General features: G+C 40.9%; 1 pseudogene; it reads right to left on the reverse strand.

Moving 5' to 3' along the window:
• Positions 1–982: 982 nt before the first annotated feature.
• On the reverse strand, positions 983–5877 carry LOC104967628 (synaptic vesicle glycoprotein 2A pseudogene; annotated as a pseudogene).
• Between the last annotated feature and the right edge of the window lie 375 nt (positions 5878–6252).

A 6252-nucleotide genomic window follows, 5' to 3' on the forward strand; every position in this document is an offset into this window, starting at 1 on the left:
TGACATTTTTGCATGGATTTTTTGTCAAAGCACTTCAGATATTCATTGCTATCGGGATGTTAAGAGCATTCCATGGAATATAACAAAAAGTGTATCTCGAGCCGGTTTCTCAAATTTACCTACCCCACCTTTAAATAACCTGTTCAATACAATCATGCCACTTGTGAAAATTAAATAACATTTCTGTGAACTGATATTTGTTTAGCTACCTTATTAGAGGATCTCCCCTGAAAGATTGTAAAATCTCAATGAAGATGTCAGACTTAGTATATTTGTTAAGAATTACATACAATACATGGAATTTGTGTGTGTGTGTTCCAAGTGAATTTGCGGCCCCCTGGTGGCCAGTACATCAACTATGTGGCCCCCACCACCATCCAAGTTGCCCATCCCTGTATTAGAGGAACAGATGTAAGTCTCCCCTGTCTTCTTATTGCTGTCATATTATTATGGGCTTTTCAGGCTCTCTCAAGAGAGCAGTTCAAATATACGGAGTAGTACAAATCTCCTCTCTTTATAATATCAGTCGTTATTCTTGACGGCTATATTTTTATGGTCAATAAATCTCATGAAAACACCAAATCCAACAATAATCTCCAAGACACAGGCCTGTTCTCTAGTGAAAGCACGAATGTTAAAGGTTTTTAGCAAACACTACTCAAGCATCAGTAAATAGTGTATTTGTTGGGGACTATTTCCCGGTGCTGTATTTGGTTTTTCCGGTAGCAGGATGGTGTACATTGCCTCAAAGTGCTCATGTTAATGGTAATGATGCACAAATTCCCCAGTGTAACAGTGTGGCTCGCTGATGTGTTTTTAAACGTTTTTGGAGAGCAATGAAGCGCTCAGAGACCAGAAGAATACAATGTGGATTCACAGCCAATATTCGTTAGTATACTAAGCCAATATTCATTAGTACAGTTGTACTTATAGCAACATAAAAAAAAGAAATTGTGACACAGCCAATCCAGAGCCTGTGCACCATAGGGAGAAGAGTCTTACCTAGCATGCTCTTGTTGGGTTCAGACAGGCACATGTCCTTCTCAGCACTGGGCAGGACGAACCCCACCACAAAGATCTCCACGCCGTCTGCCATGAGTGCCAGCCCCAGCACAAAGTACAGGGTCCATTGGAACTTCCCGTGACCACACTCTTGTAAAATGGTCTCGTACTGTTGAGCCAGCTCCTCCTGGTCCTTCCTCCTCTCGGCCTCGGACACTCCGATGTCTCCTAACTGCTGAGCGCCGGCACTCACCGAGCCCGGTCCTCCAGCCAGGCTGCCTTTGCCAGATTCAGCCCGAGGGATTCCTTGGTACTCGCCCTCATAGATCTCATCATCCTCATCGTGACCCTCTGTGGAGTCACTGTGGCCGCCCTCCTCGTCATTGGCCGCCTGGCTGTCTCCACGGTAATAGCCTCCGTCCTGGCTCCCCTGCTGGGGGTAGTCATCATCTTCATCCTCTTCAAACCGGCTGTAGGAGCGCTTGCTGTACTCGTCGGTCACCTTATCCACTGAGCGGCCCACCTTCTTGGATGCTTGCCGCTTGACCTCTTTGGCAATGTCTTTGGCGCCTTTTATGAAGGCAGTCCGGTTTTGGTAACCCTCCTCCATTTTAAAGAGGATCAGAAGATGAAAAAGTGGTCAAGGATTTAGGGGAGAGGCCACCTGAAGCTTCTGTGTGTTCAGGATACACCTCACAGATGTGTTGTCAGTCACTGGACTGACCACTGGCTCTTGTTTTGTCTGGGGAGAAAATGGAAAGTCTTATATTACTTTCATTCGGGCATGTAGTAGTAGTTTCATTAAAGGCACGTTGTTATCAAGGCATGGCATTATAAACTTCAAATTTCTGGTGAGCCACTATAAAGTATAGGGGCTAGTATATGGGCCATGGGATTGGTTAAAGTGTCTATAGAGTGGTTCAGGAATGAGTCACCAAACCCAAATATCAGTTATAATTGTTGCACTATTAGTCCCTTATGTCGAAATAAATGTTTTTTGTTGTGGGTTTTGGTAAGATGCCAGAAATTTGGTTTGTGATCTATACAAGCTAAAGAGATTTTGACATTTCTTATACAACATGAATATGTCAGTAAAAACCCAACTATTGACTTGTGAAGCATTTTCATGTCTTCAAAAAGGCATTTGCTAACAAGGGGTTAAATGAGATTTAAGAGATTTTTAAGGACATTAAACATAATTGCTTTGAACACTGGTCAGCCTTGAGCTTAGTGGTGGTTACGTTAAAATTACGGGAAAAAAAGTATATCTGCAATATCCAAAACCCAATGGAAATATCTCTTTGTTGTTTTGTAGAGGGAACAAGGGGCGAAGCTAATTTCCAGGCCCACAAAAATTAGGCATACCTGCGGTAGCTATTGAAATGAAATAACATTTCTTCAAACAACACAAAGAAACACAAAGTGAGAAGAAAAGGATGCAAAAGACAAAAAAATAGAAGCAAGATAGGTACAAAGGCATGCAAATTGATAAGAGCTACACAATGACTACAAAGAAAAACAAAACTAACACAGGGAAAATTAAACAAACATGTGTTGTTTGTAGTTTTTTTGTGTCTTTCTGTCTTGGTGTCTTCTACAGGAGGGTGGTTTATGCCTATTACTGTCCAGACATGTCTTTCTCTTTGAACCGATGGTTCTTCTTTGTTCATTGAGATAACCAAACCACCTAATCAGCCTTTGATGCCGTGTGTCCAGACTACACCTGTTGCATTTCCATATCTGCCCAGCATGTGTTTACTGCTGAGTCACTGATGGTAATAACGGGTCGAAACATCAAGCCCTGAATGTTCAGAGTGATTTTTAATGGATTTCGGTTGGTGAGGACCTTAATGAATAAGAGCTACAGTACGTGACTGTGACTCAAATGCAATGCACCAAATATAATGCTCAAATGATCAATGAAGGCCTGACAGATCAACACATATTAACACCTCTCCTTTATTTGTCCTAAGACTGCTCAAAAATCCTGCCCTGAAATGTGAGTTTTTGAATTACTTAGGAATAGAAAATGCATTAACCATGTTGAAGAAAAACCAATAGATATTTAGATTAATCAAATAAAGGCATTTCTTAATTCAAAAAGGGAACAACGGAGGATTTAGAGAAGCTGTATGCTGAAACAAATGAGCCTTGAAATTTAAAAAAGGAGCCGGAAATCTGATGTCCATTTTAACTGTCTGATGCAGTATCACATCTCATTTTGAAGAAAATAAGCCTGACAATAACCACATCCATATGCTGCTGTATGAGGATGCTGTGAACCACGGGTCGACGTGCGATTAAACAACATGTCATTTTGATATTGCGGTGCAGGGAAACAACAGACCCAGAATGAGGGGCATCACTGCAACGCTCACTTTGACCCCTGTTTCAAAAATGAGGTCTGACAGGTAATAATGTGTGGACAGAGCTTGAAATGTCTGCCAGGTATAAAGTATATACAGGGCCGGCAACAGGGTCTCATAAATACTGAAGCCAGAGGTCATCCACAAAAAGAAACCTATAAAGATGTTCTGGTATCTCCTGATGTGCTTGTCTAAACTCTACTTTAAAGCCTTTCTCAACACTCCCACTGTACACAATATAATTATGAGCAATATGAGTAAATCCCATCATATTTTTTATAATTTCAATATTCTTGAAGCTAAAAAACATAAACATATATTATGTTTGGAGAAAAAAACATTTTAATCGACCTTTCAAACACAGTATGAGCAATACAGAATGACATAACTGTTCTTTAGGTTGTTGAAATGATGAACATAAACCGATACCGAATGCATGAAATCAATGTCCTCAGTGACAGCTCCTGGGTTTTGCTAAATAATTGCCTGTTTGTTGATGATTGTGTTTGATCATACTGAGAAAATAATGTATTGCCTGTTTAGCGGTTCAAATTATAGTTCCTGCAAAGGCAGACATTATAATAGGTTTGATTAAAAAGATGCATCTGCATCTTGGTCAACGCACAAAAGTTTGATTTGTTTATGTTAAATTAAATTCAAACATCATCCCTAGTAGTCACAGATCCTTACCCGTCCGCATGATGAGCGTATTTACTGGCACAGACCAAAAGCAGCCCACAGCCCTGGTCAGCCCGGCTAAACTGTCGGACACTAACCTAATAATGACTCAGACTTGTGCACTTACAGGCCTGTAATAACTGTCCCATACAAACAGAGCTCTGCTGGGCCTTTCACACAGCATGCATGTCTGTAGGCAATAAGAAAAGCTTAGGTGTTACTATTAACATTAAGATAAGGGTACTACAATATAACCAATATACAGATTCAAACCATTCAGATATCAGTCTTTATTTTCTCTACTTTAATTTGACTGCTAACATGAAATGCTTTGAAGTAAACATAATGGAACAAAAGAAAGATATTAGTTTAAATCTTCTTTCTTTCCCCTCCTTCTCCTTTTTTTTTTTACTCCTTTCCCATTATTATATAGATGGGGTTTAGTCTAGCAAGTATAATTGAAATCAACTGCATGAGTACAGGACAGTTTTTGCCCAATATGGAGTATAGCTATATATGTATGCACCAGAGGACAGACCACCAGCTAAAACAATCATTCTCTGTATGTGTGTTAACAACATCTCTTTAGATTCATATAATGTGCACAGACATACAGTAGATAGATAGATAGATAGATAGATAGATAGATAGATAGATAGATAGATAGATAGATAGATAGATAGATAGATAGATAGATAGATGCACTCTATACAAAGTACTGAATCCTTTATGCAACAGGTTACCTACAAATGCACTCTTCTCATAACCCTTGTTATTTCCTCTTCACAAAGACACTAAAGTGCAAAGGCGAACACTATCTAGTCAGATCCGAATAAACGCTTGAAAGCCACTTTTCTCCTCTCGGCCCTGTTGTCAAGTTGACAGCATCTCCACAGCCCCATGCAGTTCTGTCTGTGATGAAGAGCAGGGAGAGGGTGAGGAAGATGGAGCTAAGCTACCCTCTGATTTTTGTGTCCTTATTTTCTCCCCCATTCAAAAACCGATCAGCATAATTTGACCACTTCCTTAGTGAGGCCAAGCAGAGCAGATAGCCATCCTATCACATGCATGCAAGCTAGAGGGCTTTCTATCCGAAGAAACGTCGTAATGATTAATTTGGACACGGAGATAACATTATAACGACATTTATAACACAAATCGTTCTCCAAATAAAATGATCTTGCATGCCTTTTTATGAAATGATCATATTTGTGCTATTTTAATGTCTGTTTTAATGTGTTTTTTAGAAGCAGAAGTGCATGACCCAGAAGGGGCAGCAAGAATTTGGATTCCAAAGTGTGATCAAATATGAGCCAATTTGAGCCTCCACTCCAGTCATAATCATTGATGTAAAGAAGAAGGGAAAAAAGGCCTTGTCGCTAACAGGCCAATTTATACAGCCCACAAATACGACCGGATTAAATTATAAATAGCAGCCGATTATCTTGCATCCTGACATCTGTGGTCATTCTTAGAAAGCACGGTGCCGACAGCTCGTCACGATTTGGATTAGATGATAGGGCCGCGACTCGATTCACAAAATCGATCTTTAATTGCTGTGTGAAGCAAACGGTTGCAGATCACGCCCATCGTCTTTTACCGAGGATGTCCAAGAAATAAAACATATAAAACGGTTTAACACGACATTGGCCGCTAACAGCTAATTATCAATCCCGCTCACCTTTATTCCAGCGATGTGGAGCCTCTTCAGCTAGATGTGGATGAGGAGGATGAGGAGGAGGAGGGTGAGGATGATAGTGCGTACGAGTCTGTTGCCGTGGACGGAGTGATGGTGATGATGCTGTGCGGGTTGGAGGAGAGAGAAGCCCAATCCAGGCATCCACACACACTCAGTGATGTGCAGGGGTCCCCTCCCCCATGCAAACCCTTTACAAGCACATTAACGCCTTCATATCTGGAGGGGTTTGGCGCATATCTGCACACAATCTGCGCACATTTCCTCCACTTCCCTCCAGCCATTGCCCCATTAAGATGGTGCCATTGTTTTCATCTTATCTTATGTGTCTGTGTGTACCATGTTAGGAAACACTAGATCAGTATTAAACACACTATATGCATGTGTACCCTGGCACGCATGCGCGCCCTATCACCTTATTTCCATGCATCTGTTTTACAAATAGATGATTGTCTGTACGCATGAAGATCAAATTGTGTGCACAGACTATACACACGTGCGGGCACACCT

The sequence above is a fragment of the Notothenia coriiceps genome, unplaced genomic scaffold, assembly GCF_000735185.1.
Source record: "Notothenia coriiceps isolate Sejong01 unplaced genomic scaffold, NC01 NC01_scaffold00037486, whole genome shotgun sequence".
In the NCBI taxonomy this organism is placed as follows: domain Eukaryota; kingdom Metazoa; phylum Chordata; class Actinopteri; order Perciformes; family Nototheniidae; genus Notothenia; species Notothenia coriiceps.